Consider the following 23,137-nt stretch of genomic DNA (forward strand, 5'->3'; position numbering starts at 1 on the left):
CACGGCCGAGACCACAGCTGCCTTTGCAGCAGCTTCTCAGCTTCTTGCTCCTCAGGAGGGCGGCATCCTTCCTCCGAGCCAGGCACTCCAGACTTGCCTTCCTTTTCCTTCTCGCTGCAGCTTTGTAGGGCCATTTTCTAAAAATATTCACCAGAGGGGAGAAGGAAGGTTTCCTTACAGGTGCCTATTTCCCCAAGTGACTTTTGTTAAAAGGCTGCCTGGGAGAATATTTACAATCTAAATGTTCTACAGAGATTGCCTCACCGTGTGATATCCTCTTTAGCTAAGAGCTCTCTGGGGTCCGGGTCGGGGAGGTAGAGGCAGCCCACACAGGGCTCCCTCCCCAGCACCGCCTAGCCTGGCCCCCGTCTCCACAGACTGCCTTGCCGCCTCTGAAAAGCAGATTCTGTAAAGTGATATTTTCCCCTCTTCTAATCTCAGAAAAGTTGTCAGACTGGTTCTGAGCCTCCCCATAGGCACTGTTCTTTGCTACAAAATTTGATGTGTGGTGCTGGGTTTAATCATGAAACTAGTGTATTTAGGACCACTGAAAAAGATTTTCACAGGGAAATGTCTGAAATGATTCTCCGTTGCTCAGTGTCTTGCTTCAGTTCTGTTCTCCTTTTTAGCTTATGTGCATTTTTTGCTATTTCTTCAGCGTGGTACAGACCGGAGAAGCATTTTCCTTGCTAGCATCCTTGTGTATATCTCTTTTAACTGTTTTTGGGACTCAGGCGGCGTTTTACTTCAAAATTCCCTCATACACATGGACTTGGAGAGATACAGACTAGACTCATATTTCCTGTATTAAAATACTTGCACAACAACACTGTTCTTTCTAGTTTATCAAACAAGCTAATGTGTCTCCCGAGAATTTTGAGTTCAGACATGAAAAACTCTGTGAACCTTTTTGTGTGTGAATCATTTGAGCTTTGGACGGGTTTCCTCATGGGGAGATATGATTGCATAAAATATTCTACTTCTACCTAAAATGTTTCAGGAGATGATCTTTCAGCAAAGACTGTTAGTTTTACAATGGATAAGCAGTGTTTGAGAAAATAAACTCTGCATGAACAAAAAGCTTTCAGCTTCTTGCATACATTCTGTCTTCTCACAAGACCAAAGAGCTCTCATGAGTTCCTGAAATTTGAACCTCAAAGATTCAACTAATTGATCTATTCCTGTTTCTACATTTTATTCCCAGTGGCCATTTTCACACCCATCCCATTTAGGAGACCTGGAAAACTTGGGAGATATTTTCGGCCTGTCAGGACACACTTTTTTTTTCTTTAACTTTTAAAAAAGAGCCATTGACTCTTTTTTTTTTTTTTTTTAAACTTTGCACCAACCAGTCCAACTCTTCATCTTGTTGAATCACCCCAGGGGACTTAAGCTCTGAAACCCAATTCCCCTTAAGCAAAGATATTTCATAGGCTTTTAGAAGTGGAAAGGATCCGAGAATCGTTAGTCTCACCCATTTCAACAGTTTCAACACAGGAAAGGATCCAGGGAGAGGGAGAAGGAATCCCACAATACCGGGGCAACTTTACACAGAAAGAAAAGGTTGTTGCAACCTTCATATTCCACATGCCTTCCACTGTGGAGCTCCATAAAATGGCCTACATCATGGGGACAAGAAAGAGTGGGGTGGTGAGGGCTAAAGATTTCACTTTCAGTTTGGGTTGAAAATGAAGCAACAGTGTTTCCCTATAACCCATTTCTTTAGCTTTCAGACAGTCTAGAGTGTCTTGCCTTTGAGGCCACATCTGAGATGAGCTGAGCACGATTTCCACTGCCTGCAGCCTACAACTTCATCTCTGGCTCCTACCATTTGGCCCAATTTCAGCTTCTCTCCAATTCCTGCCCTCCTCCCCCGCCTCCTGGGAAGACTCTGTTGCCTGATCTTTATTGCTCTTTTCCCACACTCCATTATACAGAGTGGCATCAGCCTCTGAATTTATTTATTAGGACTCAGGTCTACAATATACAACCTCATACTTCCTGTCTGACACGGCACCTTCGCAGCAGAGCACATAAGGGACGAAGCTTGTCATAAACAGTCGTAGAAAGTCAGCACCCAAGAGGAAGGGCCAGAGGCTTGCAAAAGAGCCAACCCTCTGGAGTCCCCTCGGAGCCAAACTGGTTTTTCAAAACTTCACACTCACAATCCCACAGTCCAGATGGGCAGCCACAAACCTTGTGGGGGAGTACATTTGCAAGTGACGACCTTATACCCACATGTCTGGCCTTCACTTGGGACACTAGTTCTATTTTAAAAAATTAGCATTTTGCCTAATAAGCTTAACCTTTGTCATTGATGTTCCCATTCAATACATTTAAGCATGCTATAGACTTAGATTGTGTATTTAAAAAAACAACAACAACAGGTAATACAGGTAATACATTTACATTGTGCATAACTCAAAATGATATTAAAAATATATGCGTTGAGAAGTCTCACTCCCACCTCTGACCCTGTGTACCCATTCCCACCCCCTGTGTGTAACCACTTGTATTAGTCTTTTACATATCCTTTATTTTCACTTTTCCACCTGCTTTTATTTTCTTTTTTAGTAAGTTATTTATTTATTTTTGCTGTGTTAGGTCTTCATTTCTGTGCGAGGGCTTTCTCTAGTTGTGGCAAGCGGGGGCCACTCTTCATCGCGGTGCAGGGGCCTCTCACTATCACGGCCTCTCTTGTTGCGGAGCACAGGCTCCAGATGCACAGGCTCAGTAGTTGTGGCTCACGGGCCTAGTTGCTCTGCAGCATGTGGGATCCTCCCACACCTGGGCTCGAACCCGTGTCCCCTGCATTAGCAGGCAGATTCTCAACCACTGCACCACCAGAGAAGCCCCCACCACCTGTTTTTTAAATAAGCCTTTTATTTTAGAATAGCTTTAGATTTACAGAAACATTGCAAAGATAATACAAAAAGATTTTGTATTCTCCTCACTCAATTTCCTCTGTTGGTATTATCTTACAGTACCATGGTATATTTGTCACAGCTAAGAAATGAGCATTGTATGTAACTATGAACTAAATTCCACACTATTCATCTTTCACTAGTTTTTTCACTAATGTCCTTTTTCTGGTCCAGGATCCCATCCAGGGTGCTGCATTAGTCATCATGTCTTTTTTGGCTCCTTTGGACTATGACACATTCACAGATTTTACTTGTTTATTTTTAATTAAATTTTTTTATTGGGTAAAGTTGATATGTAACATTGTGTAAGCTTAGGGTGTAGAGCATGGTGTTGCTTTGATATATTTATATATTGTAATATGGTTGCCATTGTAATGATATTTATCACATTACATACTTGTAGTACAGTATTATTGTCTATATTCCATATACCGCATGTTAGATCTCTATGGCTTATTTAGTACTTGTTAACGAGTTTGTACCATTAAACACCATCAATCTTATCCCTTACCACCTCCCCTGGTAACCACCATTTTACACTGTTTGTTTGTATACAGGTTTGACTTTTTTAGGTTCCACATACAAGTGATATCATACAGTACTTGTGTTTCTGTCTGACTTATCTTGCTTAGCATAATGTGCTCAAGGTTCATCCATTTTGTTACAAATGACAAGATTTCCTTCTTTCTCATGGCTGAATAATATTCCATTGTGTGTATATACTGCATCTTTCTTATCCATTCATCCATTGATGGGCATTTGAGTTGGTTCCATATCTTGGCTATTGTGAATAATGCTGCGATAAACATGGGAGTGTATGTATCTCCTGTTTTCATTTCCTTTGGGTACATACCCAGAAGTGGAATTGCTGGATCATATGGTAGCTCTATTTTTAACTTTTTGAGGAACCTCCCTATCGTTTTCCACAGTGGTTGGACTAATTTATATTCCCACCAACAGTGTGTAAGTCCCCTTTCACTATAGCCTCACCAGCCCCTGTTGTGTCTTGTCTTCTTGATGATAGCCATTCTAACAGTGGTGAGGCAACATCTCATTGTGGTTTTTAGTTGCATTTCCCTAGATTTTTCTTGTATTTGATGACTTTGATGGTTTTGAGGAGTGTGCTGGGTTGTGTATTTTGTAGAATATCCCTCAATTGGAGTTTGTCTGATTTTTTTCTCCTGATTAGGCTGAGAGGAAGACCACAGAGCTGTACTGCTATTCTCATCACATCATATCAGCAGGTACATGCTGTCAACATGACATTACTGCTGAGGTTGACCTTGATCACCTGGCTGGGGTGATGTTAGCCAGGTTTCTCCACTGGGAATTTACCTTCCACCTCCTCCCTCCTTTTCATACTAAGCTCTTTGGAAGCAAGTCCCAAAGTGCAGCCTGCAATGTGGGGTGGGAAATACAGTGCTCCTTAGTCCATGTTTGGTGTAAATGGGCAGGGCCCTTGGGAATGCCAAACCTCATGCTAAGGCTGCTCTTCCAGTGGAGGCTCCAAAGTCAGACTTTCTCAGCAGGATCTCACCTCCTGACAGGCTCATGGATTCTCAGAGGCAACTCATACACTTACCAGATTGCCGGGCTTTCACTCTATCATTTTAATCATGCTTTTATAGCAACCCCTCTGCATCAAAATCTGCTTTTACGGGGGTGAATCCCACAGCACTCTGGAGCTAGGGAAATGCTCTCTGCATTAAATTTCAGTGGATTTGCACTGGATTTTGGCTTGATCTGAGTCCTGAAAAAGAATGTGTGGCTCACAGGACAGTCAGTGTTTGGGCGGATTGATGCACATGGGCTTGTAATGGCATGTGTGTTTTGTAGTCCTAGCTCTGGAACTTCCTGTTGGGAAATAAAACTCTTTGAACTTATTTCTGTTTTACCACTGCCTCCCACACTGTGGGCTTGGGAAGTTCATTCTCCCGGGACCTCAGAATTGCCACCTGCCAAGTGGAGAGGGCAACATGAGGCCCCAGCAGAGCATCTTGCTAAACACTTCGTAACCGGGATTGCACGGACTAAAGAGGGGCAGCTCTTGGTGTCAGAGGTGATGGGCTACGAAGACATTGGGGCACAGAAGTCCTCCTCTGTCCCTTGGGGAGGGTTCAAAGGGCGAGGTGCCTGGGGGTGTGATAGCACTCATGAGCTCTCCGAGGTTCTGGGGGAGACAGCTCTGCTTATGCATGAGCAAGTATTGTCTGCCCTGTTACTGCAGTAGTAACATGGAAACTCCTCTTTTTTCAGCGAGCTTATAAAAATGAACAAGGCAAAAGCAAAACAACATACTCTGGTGGAAATGTGTATTCTCGAAAAATATAAATATAATCACAGGAATGGGAGTGTTTTTATTTTTTATACTTATTGTTTTTTGGTTGTGCTGCAAGGCTTGAGGGATCTTACTTCCCTGACCAGGGACTGAACCCTTTCACTGCCATGGCAGTGAAAGCACTGAGTCCTAACCACCAGACTGCTAGGGAACTCCCAGGAATGGGAGTGTTTTTAATGAGAAGCAAATTACCTACATCAACCAATGTAGCTTATAGAACTGACTGACAAAACGAAAATCATCTACCAGATCCTGGAAGGCCCTTTAAGGCCCTGCTAAAGACTCACCCCTGTTCCAGCACAGTCCTGACTGTAGGTGAATTACACCGTGTCAGATTCTCAGTACTCACTAGCTCTTTCAACCAACAAGCATTTATTGGCCCCCACCCTAAGCCAGGTACTGTATTAGTTATTCATCCTAAAAAGAATGAAAAATATTGTTCTAAGTGTCAGCACTACCTTCGTGACTCATTAAAATCTTTTAAATACATTTGTCCAGGACCAAAATATACATCTTCAAGCCAAAGATTATATTATTTCTGGGCCACACCCTTCATCAAGTCATCTTTTCTCTTCCACAATCTGCCCTGGCCCCAAAGAGAGTTAGGAGAGGAAAGTATTTGCAGGATGTTGTAGGTCAATTAAGTAGAAAGGATGTGACAACTTGATGTGGGTTTATGATGTTTCAATTGGTTTATGCCCAGCTGGGGTGACACATTTGTATGGGGCAATTGCATCATACTCCTCTTACTTTCCTTAATCACAAAAATGTGCCAGAAAACTGGATGCTGGGGATAGACTGTGGAATTACGTGGTTCCCACAAAGCATGGTGTTTGGCAGTGATTGACAGATGATGGTTGTTGCTGATGCTTCTGAGTTCTCTGAAGTTCTCTCTTGTGAGGCAAACAGCTGAGCTTTTGGTCATTCCTGATAAAGGCCTAAATATTATACCCAGGGCTTGTCTTGTCCTGTATGCTGAGTGAGCCGTTGACTGATAATGAGAGAAGTCCCCTACCCAAGAATATTCTATCAGCCTCCACCCCAGCACCTCCTACTACCATCATCCCCTCCCACCAACAAATCTTTCTCAGATACCCTTGGCTGCCACCACTAGTCTCTTAACAGTGAACTATACATTCACTGAGATGGGTAGTGCTTTGGTCCATCATTAGCCATTAGCAGACTAAATGTGTTTATTGGATTAATTTAGCCCCCTCTGCAAGGCCCAGATAGATTAAGGGGACAAATGATTTTTTTTTTTGATGACAGAGAAGAAAAAGCTAGAACAACAACAACAGAAATCTAGATTGATTGGCAGCATGGAACACTGGTTAATCATGTGGCTCTAAGAGTCTGACTTCTGCCCTTGTGTTATGATCTTCCAGTTTCATAATTTCTTACTACTTCAGTTTCTCCATTTGTACAAGAGGAATGATAATAATAAGAGATTCTTATTCAGACGTGATGGGGCACAGAAGTCCTCCTCTGTCCCCTGGGAAGGGTTCACAGGGCGAGATACCTGGGGGTGTGATAGCATTCATGAGCTCTCCTAGGTTCTGCGGGAGACAGCTCTGCCTGCGCATGAGCAGGTATTGTCTGCCTTGTAAGACTGCGGATGTGAGGATTAAATGAGAACAGTTTTAGAGGAGTGCATGGGAATGCCTGGCGAACAGCAAGTGCTTAATAAATATTACATCTTGGGCTTCCCGGGTGGTGCAGTGGTTGAGAGTCGGCCTGCCGATGCAGGGGACACGGGTTCGTGCCCCGGTCCGGGAAGATTCCATATGCCGTGGAGCGGCTGGGCCCGTGAGCCATGGCTGCTGAGCCTGTGCCTCCGGAGCCTGTGCTCTGCAACGGGGGAGGCCACAACAGTGAGAGGCCCGCGTACCGCAAAAAAAAAAAAAATTACATCTTGGAGAGGGACTTGAGCAACTAGCTGTTAGCATGAGGGCCCTGGGAACCCTGGGAACATGGAGGGGAAGAAGAAACATCCCAGAGTAAAACATGTTCCAAAAATAAGACTCACATTCATTTTGCTAGGAACTGGTTTCTATCCCCAAGTGCGGATCTCATAAACTCTTCTTCTCAACCCTCCCTCCAATACCTTCCAAGATTCCATCCACAATCAACAAAGGGATTATCAGCTCCAATTTCTGGGGAGAGTATCGTTTTACCCTTAAACCAGAAGAAGGGGGACTCCCTGCATTTTCTGCCTCAGGGGTCAAGTGTCGTCAAGTTTTCCATTCATTTGATAGGGATCATGCCCGCACCGGGTTGCTGCAGTAGCTTAGGTGACAAGTACAATAATTTGGTAATTTGACTGTTGAACCTTCAGGAGACAAGAATTGCTTGAGTCCAGCACAGGCACAAGGACAGAAACAAGGTCAAAAGTTGAAGCTTGGAAGACAGAGAGAAAAGCAATCTTTTCAAGTCTAGACAGCATATTAACAGAAGGGCTTAATATGTTGCTCTGTTTATAGGAGCTTTTTGCTGACAGCAGTGAACATGAGCCCTTTTTTCTACCCATTCTGCAAGTTCCCTTCTGCTGTGTCGTTATAGCCACCTCTTCCCGTGAGCCCGTGGAGGACTGGCAATCAGAAGCTATGGCTGGGGTCTGCAGGGCAGGGGGAAACAGGAAGGGGACAAACAACTGGAGGGCTGATATTTTGGGGGCTGAAGGTGAATTCATCACATCAGTCTACTAGCAGTTCACAGCTCTATTTTAGTCTTCCCATGATTGTTTTCTAGAAATGTTATAATAGTAAACAAGAGAATAGGCAGGTCCTCAAACATTTTCTATATGCATTGTTATTTTCCTAAGGAAGGCAATTTGGGAAAGATACTTTCAGCTTTAATCATTTTTTTAAAATTATAAAATGACTTTGGTTAGAGTATTGGGCAGTAGCTGATGGGAATATAAATTCATTTCAACTTTCTGGAAAGTATTTTGGCAGTATATAATAAAAAGTCATCAAAAAGGGTATATCCTTGACACAGAAATTCCATTGCTAGGATTTTATACTATGCGAATAGTAGTATAAATATTTATATGAGAGAATGTTCCTCACAGAATTATTTAGAATAGCACCCCAAATGGAAATTATCTAAGCACTCTGAAATAGGGGATGGGTTAGTTAGAATATAATGTGAATGCCAAACAGCCACTCAAAACCTTCCTTAGAGAAGTATTTAATAGCAGTGAGATGTAAGGCAGTGCTTCACATCACAGGCTTCAGAGGCCTTGAATTTGAGCTGCTGTATGAGGGTAGTGATACCAACTTCACAGGGGTATTAGAAGGACAACCGAGGTAAAGAAGATAAAAATGAGATCAATGTATGATGACGATGTCATTGTTGGGTAAAAAAACAGATTTCATTGATTAGCTCTAGTAGTTTTCTGGTAGCATCTTTAGGATTCTCTATGTATAGTATCGTGTCATCTGCAAACAGTGACAGCTTTACTTCTTCAAAAAGCAGATTTCAAAACAGAATGGCCAGTAAAGTAACACTGTATCATTCATTTAAATATTATATATATATATATATATATATATATGTGCACAGCTTTACTACGTGCATGTCTTTAATATGTATATACATATATAGTACATTATATGTGCATATATGTATGTATGTATATGATATGCCTAGAAAAAAGACTGGAAGGATATACACAAAATGTTAAAAGTAACTAGCTCTGGGTAGTGGAATTACAGGTGGATTTAATTTTTTTATTTTTCTGTATTCTTCAAAGTTTTAAATCCTGAATTTATATGGCTTTTGTCATCAGGAAATTTCATACCACCAGGAGTAAAATCCACCATTTAACTCTGATATTAAAAATGCTAAATCCGTTCTCTATGAAGAACAAGAACCTGCAAGGGGCGGGGTGTGGGGAGTAAAGTGCACCATACAACGAAGCTCTTTAACCTGGAGAGAGACCGCAGGAAAGACTTGACCTCTCAGGAGGCGTCCAGTTATTGGAACAAAGTTCCGCTGTAGTCAGAGACCAGAGCTGTGGAGTCTGCCTGCCTTTGTTCACCTGAGGCACCTGAATGGGTAAGCAGGTTTCTCATAATTTGTGTATTGGGCTCTGGTTACATAAGCCACTAGCTGTTTGTGTAAATGGCTCTTTTACCCTGGTCTGAATTGGATGGAGTCTGTTTGATAGAGCAGCTTATATAACCGAAATCTGAGACTGAAGGAAGGATTTGGCCCGGACTGTTGATTGCATGGGAGGGTGGATTGGAGAGGAAACTTCCAGAGCAAGAGGCTCTTATTTTGAGGCAGTGAATTAGAGCAAATTGTTCCCCGCGCTCCACCTAACCACATTAACACAGTGGGATCTAGTCCATCGATAGAAATGGGTTCTATTCCTTCTTCCGGGGAGGGAACAGGGCTGTTTCTCTCCAAGGATCAAACAAGGTTAGGACATGCATGCACGGACACCGGTGGAAATGCCACGTTTAATAGTCATTCCACGGCCTGTGTCCCATTGACATTCCAACCCCCTTCTGTTTTTTAAAGCTCAAAAACATTTTCCTAATGGTTTTTTGGGGGATTTTATTTTTGCAAGAGTAGGTGTGTTTGTTGCCTTTTTTTCTTCTTTGAAAACTAGTTCAATTTTTCCTTTTTCCCTTCCTGAATTTTAATGGGCCTGAAAGTTGGAGTCTGCCAGAATTTGAACATTCAGAAAAGAAAGGTACAAGATCTTCCTCTCTCAAAAGCCAGCCTAGCGTGCATTTTTCAGGCCTTTCTCCCACACCCACTCAGCTTAAACCACGGAGGCTGCATGGTGCTGGCCAAGGACTCCACTGTAAGCGCATATGCTTCCTGTTTTGCCTTTCACCTCATCTGGACCCTGGGGTAGACTCAATTCTCTTCTCTGAGGCTCTGTTATTTCAGTCTTTGGTCTCAATGTCACTCAATCAGGAAAATGCTAATTCCTCAGCAGGGAGAGGAAAGTCATAACTCTCTTCTTAGCTTTATATTAAATCCCCCAGAATCCCCCAAACAAGTAGCCCGACCCTCTTACTTCTGTTTCCACCTGTAAAGGGAAGAACTGTGAAGTGTGTTTAAGTCCTCATACTAGCAATCCCTGAAAGCCGTTTGGGCTCAATTTAGGTTGTGCCTCATTATCTCAAAAGGTGTAGAGAAAGTATCAGATCATCTAAATGGCATTCATCTTAATCAATACATGTAAGTCAAATGTGTATCGATCCATATTTAGAACAGAAGTGTATACTCACAGGCGCAGAGTAGGTGTATGTAAACTCTGAACACCCCCGTGCCCTCAGTGATTGCCAGTGGGATCCCCTCTTACGTCCTAGTTACCTCTCTGTCCCTGCCTCCACCAAAAGGACTCCCTTTTTATTCAGAACCCCACCTCCATGAAGAACTTGTCCAAATTTCATACCAGAGGGATGACAGTCTTTTAGGATAGTTCTTACAGCATAAGAATCATGTGAATCACTAATCATGTGAATCACTAATATGATTAATCCTGCCGAGGAGAATTGCTCATTTTTATTCTAGGATGTCCTCTATTGTAAGATCTACCACCAATTTATTAATAGCTTTAAGGGGAGGAAGGAAAAACTACTACAGGTATGCAGTAACAGGGAGATACATCTCAAGTTCAGGGGAGGAAAATGCACAAGACATTGAGAGATCTGCAAAGAGGGCATTTGTTTACTGTGGTTAAATAGGCGTGTAGACTCGAGGGAATTGCCTGGATAAGATCTCTTCACCACAGTCGGCTGTGTGACCTTGGGCAAGTGACAACCTCTCTGTGTCTCAGTTTCTTTGATCATAAAATGGGGATACTATTGCCAGTCATACAGAGTTGTTGCAAGGATTGAAGGATTTAATACATGTAAAGTGCTTAGAACAGTACTTGGTAACCAATCAACAAATATTAGGGTAATTGTTAATCCAGATGAATCTTTATTTCTCTTGTTCCAAACAAATCTGATGCAATATAGAGAACTTCTCCCCAGAAAAAAATACAAAACCTGTGCAGACACACAAAATTTATATACAAGCTCGGGGGTTTTCAAGGCTCTGTGAAGTCCACTCATATTCCTCATCCACTTGGTGGAATCTAGAGGGATCCACCTGGGGCAGCACAAGCCTGGGCTTTGGAGTCAGGCCGACTTGGGTTTTAAGCCTGACCCAGCCCCTGGCTAGCTGTGTGGCCATGGGCAAGTTCTGTGACCTCTTTATATCATATCTCCTCATTTATAAAATGGGCGTAACAACAGTACCTGCTCGGTGGACTTAGCCCATCGATAGAAACGGATTTTACACGTTAAACTGTGGTAATGCTGGCGGGGGCAGGAGAGGGGGAACAAAGAAATCCTGCCGTTTTCTGGGAATGGAGATTGTCCCTTTGCTCCCAGTCTATTTCCAGACACTTCCCCTTTTACAAAAGAGCTGGGAATGGGCAATCTGGTACCACAATTCTGGAAAATGTTCCCTGTAATATGAATTATGGGAAGAGTAACAAAAACACCCACAAAAATTAAATAGTGAAGTGACATGTTTCCAAATATTTCAGAAATTGTTACTTTACTAAAAGAGCCTCAATAAATATTCTTAAAGTGACAGTGAAATCTGGTAGGAAGATCCCAGAACTTGCTCCCAGGAGCTGCTTTTTAATCCCTCCCCAGCCTTAGAGACCATGAATGGTGATATCCCTGCTCAAACTCATCCCCCGCCCCTGACATCAGTTTTGAACACCAGGAGCCTGGTGCATTTTAAGATTTTTCTTAATGTCCATAGGATCCAGCTTTCAGCTGGTAATGTTTATCCACGTACCACATATGTTTGTTTTTTTTAAAAAAAGGACATAAGGAGATACACTGAAATGTTAATAGTAGAGATATAGATTATTTTAATTTTCTTCTCTACATTTTCTTCACTTTCAATAATTTGTTTTGTAATAAGTGTGCATCATTTAAATAATTCAACAATTAGACATTTCTCTATATGAATCATACTCCGCTAGATGTTGAGAATACAGCATCCATTATCTCCTGATGTCTACAGTCTAGAAGGGAATAAGACATTAAATAAGTAATTACACTAATGATTCATTGCTTCCAATGGCAATAGGCCCAATTGTGAAGTCTAGGGGACTATGAAATCAAGAGGGACTTGACCTAAGCTAGGGTCTGGGAAGGCTTCCCTGAATAAATAATATTAAAACTGAAATCTGAAGGGGGGAGGGGAGTAAGAAAGAAAGAGGAGAATATTCCAGGTGTAGAGATTAGCATGTTTTTTTTTTGTTTTTTTTTTGTTTAAACATCTTTATTGGAGTATAATTGCTTTACAATGGTGTGTTAGTTTCTGCTTTATAACAAAGTGAATCAGTTATACATATACATATGTTCCCATATCTCTTCCCTCTTGCGTCTCCCTACCCCCACCCTCCCTATCCCACCCCTCTAGGTGGTCACAAACCACCGAGCTGATGTCCCTGTGCTATGCAGCTGCTTCCCACTAGCTATCTATTTTACGTTTGGTAGTGTATATATGCCCATGCCACTCTCTCACTTTGTCACAGCTTACCCTTCCCCCTCTCCATATCCTCAAGTCCATGCTCTAGTAGGTCTGTGTCTTTATTCTCATCTTACCCCTAGGTACTTCATGACCTTTTTTTTTCTTAGATTCCATATATATGTGTTAGCATACGGTATTTGTTTTTCTCTTTCTGACTTACTTCACTCTGTATGACAGACTCTAGGTCCATCCACCTCACTACAAATAACTCAATTTCATTTCTTTTTATGGCTGTGTAATATTCCATTGTATATATGTGCCACATCTTCTTTATCCATTCATCTGTTGATGGACACTTAGGTTGCTTCCATGTCCTGGCTAGGTTGCTTACATGACTCTTTTTTTTTTTTTTTTTTTTTCTTATTTTTTTTTTTAAATTTATTTATTTTTTTTAATTTTTTGCCTTATAACAAATTTAATCAGTTATACATATACATATGTTTCCATATCCCCTCCCTTTTGCGTCTCCCTCCCACCCTCCCTATCCCACCCCTCCAGGCGGTCACAAAGCACCGAGCTGATCTCCCTGTGCTATGCGGCTGCTTCCCACTAGCTATCTACCTTACGTTTGGTAGTGTATATGTCCATGCCACTCTTTCACTTTGTCACAGCTTACCCTTCCCCCTCCCCATATCCTCAAGTCCATTCTCTAGTAGGTCTGTGTCTTTATTCCTGTCTTACCCCTATGTTCTTCATGACATTTTTTTTCTTAAATTCCATATATATGTGTTAGCATACAGTATTTGTCTTTCTCTTTCTGACTTACTTCACTCTGTATGACAGACTCTAGGTCTATCCACCTCATTACAAATAGCTCAATTTCATTTCTTTTTATGGCTGAGTAATATTCCATTGTATATATGTGCCACATCTTCTTTATCCATTCATCCGATGATGGACACTTAGGTTGTTTCCATCTCCGGGCTATTGTAAATAGGGCTGCTATGAACATTTTGGTACATGTCTCTTTTTGAATTATGGTTTTCTCAGGGTATATGCCCAGTAGTGGGATTGCTGGGTCATATGGTAGTTCTATTTGTAGTTTTTTAAGGAACCTCCATACCGTTCTCCATAGCGGCTGTACCAATTCACATTCCCACCAGCAGTGCAAGAGTGTTCCCTTTTTTCCACACCCTCTCCAGCATTTATTGTTTCTAGATTTTTTGATGATGGCCATTCTGACTGGTGTGAGATGATATCTCATTGTAGTTTTGATTTGCATTTCTCTAATGAGTAAAGATGTTGAGCATCCTTTCATGTGTTTGTTGGCAGTCTGTATATCTTCTGTGGAGAAATGTCTATTTAGGTCTTCTGCCCATTTTTGGATTGGGTTGTTTGTTTTTTTGCTATTGAGCTGCATGAGCTGCTTATAAATTTTGGAGATTAATCCTTTGTCAGTTGCTTCATTTGCAAATATTTTCTCCCATTCTGAGGGTTGTCTTTTGGTCTTGTTTATGGTTTCCTTTGCTGTGCAAAAGCTTTTAAGTTTCATTAGGTCCCATGTGTTTATTTTTGTCTTTATTTCCATTTCTCTAGGAGGTGGGTCAAAAAGGATCTTGCTGTGATTTATGTCATAGAGTGTTCTGCCTATGTTTTCCTCTAAGAGTTTGATAGTGTCTGGCCTTACATTTAGGTCTTTAATCCATTTTGAGCTTATTTTTGTGTATGGTGTTAGGGAGTGATCTAATCTCATACTTTTACATGTCCCTATCCAGTTTTCCCAGCACCACTTATTGAAGAGACTGTCCTTTCTCCACTGTACATTCTTGCCTCCTTTATCAAAGATAAGGTGACCATATGTCCGTGGGTTTAACTCTGGGTTTTCTATCCTGTTCCATTGATCTATCTTTCTGGTTTTGTGCCAGTACCATACTGTCTTGATTACTGTAGCTTTGTAGTATAGTCTGAAGTCAGGGAGCCTGATTCCTCCAGCTCCATTTTTCGTTCTCAAGATTGCTTTGGCTATTCGGGGTCTTTTGTGTTTCCATACAAATTGTGAAATTTTTTGTTCTAGTTCTGTGAAAAATGCCAGTGGTAGTTTGATAGGGATTGCATTGAATCTGTAGATTGCTTTGGGTAGTAGAGTCATTTTCACAATGTTGATTCTTCCAATCCAAGAGCATGGTACATCTCTCCATCTATTTGTATCATCTTTAATTTCTTTCATCAGTGTCTTATAATTTTCTGCATACAGGTCTTTTGTCTCCTTAGGTAGGTTTATTCTTATGCAAAGACCCTGAGGCTTGGTGAGTTCAAGAAGCTAAAAGGAGGCCAGAGTGGTTACAGCTTGGGGGAAGGAAGAAATTCAGCTAAGGCAAGGGCAGCAACAAGCATGGCCTCAGACATCATGTTAATGGTCTTTGCATTTGATTTTAAGAAGAAATAGAAAGCCAGGGTTTTAAGCAGAATAGTAACAAATAGCTATTTCCATTTTGGAAATTATTTTTTTTAAAGAAAAATAACAACAAAGGTATTTCAAATCATTTGTTATCTATAGTTTAGGAGTTCTTGGATTTAGATTTTTTAAGGCCAATTCAATAGACTCACCCTATATATGAAAATATTGGGTAAAAGTGTTTTTACCCAGTATTGAAACATTAGCTTCCTTTTTACAGGGAGCCTGGGACAGTGACAGGAGCTCAACACTGCAGCCCGGGTCCCCTGTCAGTCCAAGGCCATGGGGCATGCCTGGCACAATAGCAGCAGATGGTGGAAGCCGGGCAGCAAAGGACTCTTCTTCCCACCACCCTGGGGAATTGAGGCAGGAGGCAGCCCTGAGCATTCTGTCAAGAAACCTCCATGTGCCATGGAAATGCAAAACGATGCAATTCCCAGACCGGCTGCGGTCAAAACACAGCTGGATAAATGACAGCATCTAGAACCTGACAAATTGTGAGAGTGTTTTTCTGCTCAGGAGTGCAGGGCTGGGTCACTGCCATGCCAATTAACTGCAGTTGGAGTTCAGGGGATGATCGCAGGGACCTCCAAAAATGTACATCCGGAAACGCTGTCTCAGTGATGTGAACACACCAACTTGGAGTCTACCTTTGTTGCGATGCTTTTGAGTTTATTTAAAATAATTGTTTAAACCACAGTGCTCTATCATCTCAGGAAATCACGGTATTGGAAGTAATGCACCACTTGGCCGCTGAATAACAGATGAGATGCTTCCAGCCAATCCTCCTCTCCAGGGTTCCTAAATCAGTTGGGCATGTCCTGACCTCCAGGTTATTTGAAGGGCAGGGGAAGCTGCCAAAACCCACCCTTGCTCCTGGAGGAACTCAAAGTTTTAGTGGGCTATGGAGCCCGGTAACCGGCATCTGGTAGTCAACCTTTTCCTGTAGTGAGGAGGTATTAAATATTCACATCAGGAATTGGGACTTTCGTAGGCCCTGAACTGGTCTTCCAACCTGTTACCTATTATGCTGCACACTTTATATACCCCCAAATACAACAAGAAGAAACTTGTGAGTGTTCTATAAAACCTGCCACTGACATCAGGGTGGGTCTTCGAGGCTTATGGTTATCCTAATAAAAGCAAGGAATGTGTAACAGGCTGTAGCCAGCAGACCACCAACCACTTTATTGTTGAAGCACAAAAGAAAACTTCTGGTAAACCTACTGTACCTGCCTCACAGCGTGTGGCTGTTTCTTAACCGTTGGAGACTCTGTTATACGCCCAACTTAAGACGACATCTGTATATTTCTGGTTTCCCTCCCTATGATGAGTCTGCTAAGTTACACGCTTAGACAAGACATACCTATTGATGGAGTGGTTATGAATTACAGATTGGAGGTTACAAATCAATTCAGGATTTTTAAAATATAAATTCAAACTAGATCTGTGAAGCCAGCTTTTCCTCAGGCAGCATAAACAGACGGGCAGCCAGGCGGCCCTATGATAGGTGTGAAAGAGGTCTTCTATGACCCCAGAATCCTTTCTTGATCTCTTCCTTTTTCCATGGTTACCCTCATGCTCAGGAACTCAGTGTCCTATCCCTATCAAAGTGAAAACACAGGAAAGGAACTGTATCAGCAGGGGAATAGCAGGCAACTCACAAAAGAGTTATTAACTGAGGAAAATGAAATGAAGTTGCTATTTAGCCAAACATAGGCTGGTAAAGGGCATTGGTGAGAGGTTGGGGGAGCACCAGGGACTCTTACCGGCAGCGAGCTACTCCCACCCCAAAACCAAGGGGCCAGGGGTGGTGGAGCCCTTATGAGAATCTGGCAGGAGCTTCAACGAGAGAATCTGGTGGGGCTGCCTACAGCAGCCAGCCTCCTGGGGGCACAGAATAGGCCATGGAAGGGCAGATAATCCATCTGGAGGGGCAAAAGAAATCCAGATCTGGCACAGGATCTGACATCAGGTTATGCAATCTATTACCTTGCTCAGATTCTTTAGCACCCCAAACCTAATAAGTATGAAAAAAAAGTTAGCGGTCGTGTGGGTACCTTATTTTTAATCCTTGTCCTAAAGGGTTTTCCAGCATCAGTGAGCAGATATGGAAGGGGGGAAAGAAGGAGCTGTCTCTGTTTCCAAAATCACACCCAGGAGTGGCCTCTGATCTTGAGGATGATCAGGGATGGGGGGGAGCTTCCAGAGGAGGCCGGATACGCCTGGTGCACTAGGTCTTCCGCCCTCCCAAAGCTCCGTCATCCCCTGGACAAGTATGGGATGCACTACAACGTATCTGCCTTGGAAAGGATTCTCCCATTAAGCTTATTTAGGAGTCATGAAGCCATGCCCCTCATCTCCATCCTGCACTTTTTACCAAGCCTCCTCAATAACTTTCCTGCTTCTGTCTTGCTCCCTCCAAGCCACAGTCCTCCACATAATCATCAAAATATTCTATCTTAAAAAAACAAAAAATTCCCCTGGACTTCCCTCGTGGCCCAGCGGTGACGGCTCCGCGCTTCCAGTGCTTCCACTGCAGGGGCCGCGTGTTCGATCCAGTGCTTCCACTGCAGGGGCCACGTGTTCGATCCCTGATTGGGGAACTAAGATCCCGCATGCCACGTGGTGCGGCCAAAAACAAAAAGCCTGCTTAAAATCCTGCCATGACTCCACATTACCTACAGTGTAGACTGCAAACCCCATGGTGGACTCCCAGGTACTGCTGCAGCCTCATCTCTTTTCAAGTCTCCTCCTTGCCCTTCAGGTACCAGCCACGTCAGTTCTCTGGCTCATGTCATCCAAGATGTGTGAGCTCCTTTTCTGGGTCTTCTGCCCCTATCGTCTACCTGCCTGACTCCTACTGGTTGTTTTGAGAAGCGTCTCAGGAGTAAGACCTCCAGGATGAGATGCAAAGATGGTATCACCCTGGGCTTCCCTGGTGGCGCAGTGGTTGAGAGTCCGCCTGCCGATGCAGGGGATACGGGTTCATGCCCCGGTCCGGGAGGACCCCACGTACCGCGGAGCGGCTGGGCCCGTGAGCCATGGCCGCTGAGCCTGCGCGTCCGGAGCCTGTGCTCCACAACGGGAGAGGCCACAACAGTGAGAGGCCCGCGCACTGCAAAAAAAAAAAAAAAAAAAGAGAGATGCTATCACCCTGACCACCCTCCATCCCAGCACTCCCACATCACACTGAAATGTCCCAGCTCGCCACTGGCACTGGGAGCACCATAAGGGCAGAGACTGTGTCTTATTCACGAATTCATCCTCCTAACGCAGCATCCAGCAAGAGCTGCCATTAGAAACTATTTGATGAACTAAACTAAAATGATGACTTGCCAGAAAGAAAGTGCTCCTCCAAAGCAAAGTTCCCTGGGCATTAGATTTTTTTAAAAGCATTATAGGAGTACAACCTGTATAGGTATTTAATTACTGTTGCTAGATCTCTCTCTATATTCCATGAATACCTCAGACCCTTAAGAATTGATTTAAATGAAAAATCAAACAACTTTGAAAGCCGATTGATTAAAGAATGTTTTGGTGGAATAATTGGAAAGAATAGAAAAATAAATCATAGAACATCTGACTTAGGGAGGCTTTAAAATACCCTCCAGTGGAAGAAGTAAAGTGACACAGTTACCTGAAGACAATAGTAGAGATCATTTGGAAGCACCAGCCTTGATAGGCTGACTTCCATGTTCCCATGGGTCTTATTCTTTCTATAATTCTAAAGTGGCTTTAAAATACAGGTAATCAACTGCTCAGTGGAGACATAATGACTTAGTGTCTATCGCTTCACAATTGTGTAACTACAGGATTAGCTCGTGTAGATTGGGATCTGTTTCTAAGAAATGGGAGCACTAAATGGAGTGGGTCAAACATACCTCACTTCTCACAAGCTATAGCCTCTGGCAACATTATTTATCCTCTAAAATCAATATACTGTAGATATCTTTATCTTCCTGGTGTTCTCTAGGGCTCCTGGAATGGTGGGTTGGACCATTATCTAGACTGCAGCTTCATCCATTCAACTGGAGATCACCCACTGGAGTTACTGGAAAATGTCCATTTTTACATTCAGCATGTTATCTCAACCATCAAAATAATCTGGAGTTGGTTTATTTTTTGGAAAACTATTTGCTGCAAACCAAAAAACTGTCAGTCATAAAAAGGATGTTAAAGATAGAGAGACCTCAGCAGTATAAACAAAGCAAAGATATTGGCTGGCATCATACAACCTGTAGAAGGTGCAATGGAGGGCCAGAGTTTGTTGGCTAATGGCTCTCAATCTACAGAGCAGCTCACCAACACCGAAACCACTGGCACCGTCTGGGGGTCTAAACAAGGAAAGTCCATGGGGTCAAAAAGAGCAAGGACATACCTCAGAAATTCCAGCTCCTTTTGACAGGTATCCAATGCTGGGACTCAAAATTGACACCAAATTATTCATTAAAGGCCCCCTACACACACCACCACCACCACCCTTGCAACACAATATTTTTCCCCGCCCCCTTGAATGTGAAGTTGAAACTAAGTGAATTCAGTGGCAATTGGAAACCCCAGCATTACAAAGCAGTGTATTTCATCATATTCGGTTTAGTCTAATTCTGGATAAACCACGTCTCCCCACTTTTGTCTCCAGCTGAAGAGGCATCAGTGGTGCTTGCAGCCTCCACTGCACAGCTGCTTCTCCACTGACAATTGCTGCTCAGACACAGGGCCCTTCTCCAGAAGTTGATGGTAAAATCGGGGAGCAGAGGGAACAGTCATCCACCCAAATGCAAACTCCAAATATGAGAAAGCATCGGTTGTGCAATTTTTTTTCAAGTGCTAAAAATCGTTTATTGGATTACTTTGTAAAATAATTTATATAAAGTCATGCTTGTAACGTTCTTGCCTCTTGTGGTCTTAGATTTCACACCAGAGAAGATTGAGGGCTAAGAGTACCATTACAAGAAGAAACATGAGGGAGGCAGATGCTCAGAGAGTCGGAATTCATGCCTCCATTTGAGATACAAAGAGAAAATATAGGCCTGAGAGCTCCTTGGAAGGCGAGATAAGAGAAATTATAGATGAGGGATCTCTTTGTCACATCATAGAAGGATATCTGCCCATACCCATAGTCCAGGAAAACTCCAGTGCTGTGCATTTGCTCTCTCAAGGAAACCCTTTTTTTTTTTTTTTTTTTTTTTTTTTTTTTGCGGTATGCGGGCCTCTCACTGTTGTGGCCTCTCCCGTTGCGGAGCACAGGCTCCGGACGCACAGGCTCAGTGGCCATGGCTCACGGGCCTAGCCTCTCCGCAGTATGTGGAATCTTCCCGGACCAGGGCACGAACACGTGTCCCCTGCATCGGCAGGCGGACTCTCAACCACTGTGCCACCAGGGAAGCCCTAGGAAACCCTTTTTAAAGGGGGAAAGGCCCAGAAAGTATAATTAGTTCCCATCATGGATCCTTGAATAAGACCTTATCTCCAGAAGCACTTCTGCTGGCAGAGCTTCTGCCTACGCCCAGCTGCCACTGTGTTGCCTTTTCCACACCCACCCTCCAGTAGGTGCCGCCCTGAGGTGAAGCTCTCCACACCCAACATGGTGGCACTGAAGTCAAATCTCTCTGGGTGGGTGACCGGGTACATCCTGCCGCACATTTCTGAGTCTCACACTTCTCAGATCCTCAGATAAGACCAGACAGGGATGAGCTGTTTTAGGGTCCAAAGTTATAGGGCTTTGCAGCACTTTTAGCATTTTGCTCATTCCTGTTATTTGGCGTAAACTCACCTCTGGGATTCAGTCGGGCTCTAGACACTGAAGCAGTTGTGACTCGCTCCTTTCCAAAGAATACCTTGCATTCTGGAGCAACGCTGAGGCAGATTGCCCACATTTCTTCTCTAGCTCTGCAGTGATTTTTGGAGCCTGCAGATCTGTTCAGAGAGCCTGACTTCACTCTCCCTCAGTTTATTCATGTTCTTTCTCCACAAACAGTTCAGTCTCTGTAGTATTTCCTGGAACTTCTCCTTTAGCTTTGTGGCAAACTCCATCAGTTGGTTCTGATTGGCTTCTCTCAAGTTCAGGTTGAATCTGCAACGTTGCAGGCTCTGGAAGTTCACTTTGTTTTCTTCAATCATCAATCGGACCCTTATCCTATATTCAGACTCAATCATCACTTTAAAATTCTGCTCTTCTTCCTGCATCATCACCATTCTTTCTTGCTCATCAGCCAATATGCTTTTAGCTACTTCAAGTTTCTCCTTCAATATGTTCAATATCTCCTGGAATAACTTCCTATAATTCTCAGCAGCCTCTTGTACTCCATACACCACCTGATTCTTGTGCTCCTGGGACTTGAAGTACTTGTCACAAAGCGTGATTTGGTCATCATGGCAGAACAGCTGTGGTGGCTCCAGATGTATCTCACAGTAGACATCTTCTGGGATTTCTTGCTCTAACTGGGAGCGGAGCCTTTTGGACATGCCGGCAGGTGGCCCTAGTTGAAGATTGGGCTATTTCTGTTGTGGAATACACCTCCCTATACCCTGGAAAGGAAAAGAGTGGCAGTGTTCTGGTGCAGACACACTTGTTAACCTCAGTCCGCAGTCAAGCTTCAGCAGGTCAGCGCACCCTGGACTCCTCAAATCCAGCAAATCTTCAGCAGCCACGTGTTGAGCTCTCAGCAGTCAACATAGTTGGCCAGGACCCTCCTCTTGGAATCGTTTCTTCTCTTTGCAATCAAGATCATGTAAATGACATCCCTCCTATGTTACTCGTCTGTTTCCCAGCATTCTTTTTTGACTTGGAATCCTCTTGAACCTCTAAGTTTTGGGGTGCTTCCAGGGTCAGTTCTGGTCCCTTACCTTATGCTAGTTCCAGTGTCTCCCTAGGTAATCACATTTACTTCCCTGTTGTTTAATTTTGAAGGTAGGATGTTGACACAACAATTGTGAAGACCATGAGGAAAAGGTATTGAGGTTATCATTTCATCCAGTAATTGCTATACTTGGTATTTACCCAAATGAGTTGAAAACTTATGTCCACACAAAACCCTGTACATAGATGTTTATAGCAGGTTTATTCATAATTGCCAGAACTTCGAAGCAATCAAGATGCCCTTCAGTAAGTGAATGGTTAAGTAAACTGTAGCACATCCAGACAATGGAATATTATTGAGTGCTAAAAGGGAATGAGCTCTCAAGCCATGAAAAGACACGGAGGAAACTTAAATGCATATTTCTGAGTGAAAGAAGCCAGCCTGAAAAGATTATATACTATAGGATTCCAACTATATGACATTCTGGAAAAGGCAACACTATGGAGACAGTAAATAGATCCGTGATTGTCAGGGGATACTAAGGCAGGAGGAGTGAATAAGTGGAGCACAGAATATTTTTAGGACAGTGAAACTATTTTGTAAGATACTACAATGTTGGATATATGACATTATACATTTGTCAAAACCCATAGAATGTACAACACAAAGAGTGAGCCCTAATGTAAACTATGGACTCTGGATGACATATCAGTGAAGGCTCATCAGTTGTAATAAACGTAGCCTCTTCTGTGGGATGTTGATAGTGGGGAAAGTCTTGCAAGTGTGGACAGGGGATATCTGGAAACTCTCCATACTTTCCATCCAATTTTGCTATGATCCTAACACTGCTCTAAAACTTAAGGTGTATTTCTTTTAAGTCTAGCACACTAAAAAGAAAAAGATACAGAGGAAGCAGGGTAAAAGTGAGTCTTTTAAACATTTGATTTAAATATCAGTGTTTGGTTACTGAGAGGTGTAATCACAAGGGATGCTTTATTTTCGACATGTCTCTATGGATGCAGCCCCATCCTCAACAGACCACTTTCCTCAGTATTAGAGTCCCGCTCGTGCCTTCCCCAGTATCAGAACCTAGCCATGTCAAGCTGTTTCCTGC

At 42.9% G+C, this 23,137-nt stretch overlaps 1 pseudogene across 1 annotated transcript; it reads right to left on the bottom strand.

The window, feature by feature from the left end:
* Positions 1-283: 283 nt before the first annotated feature.
* On the bottom strand, positions 284-21,688 carry LOC309802928 (putative E3 ubiquitin-protein ligase TRIML2; annotated as a pseudogene). Its single transcript has 5 exons — positions 20,621-21,688; positions 20,168-20,387; positions 15,409-15,573; positions 6,782-6,871; positions 284-489 (listed from the first exon to the last, which is right to left on the bottom strand). The product of its transcript is annotated as a putative E3 ubiquitin-protein ligase TRIML2 (transcript).
* Positions 21,689-23,137: the final 1,449 nt, after the last annotated feature.

Source organism: Mesoplodon mirus, assembly GCF_964341445.2.
Source record: "Mesoplodon mirus genome assembly, chromosome: 4".
Classification (NCBI taxonomy): Eukaryota; Metazoa; Chordata; class Mammalia; order Artiodactyla; family Ziphiidae; genus Mesoplodon; species Mesoplodon mirus.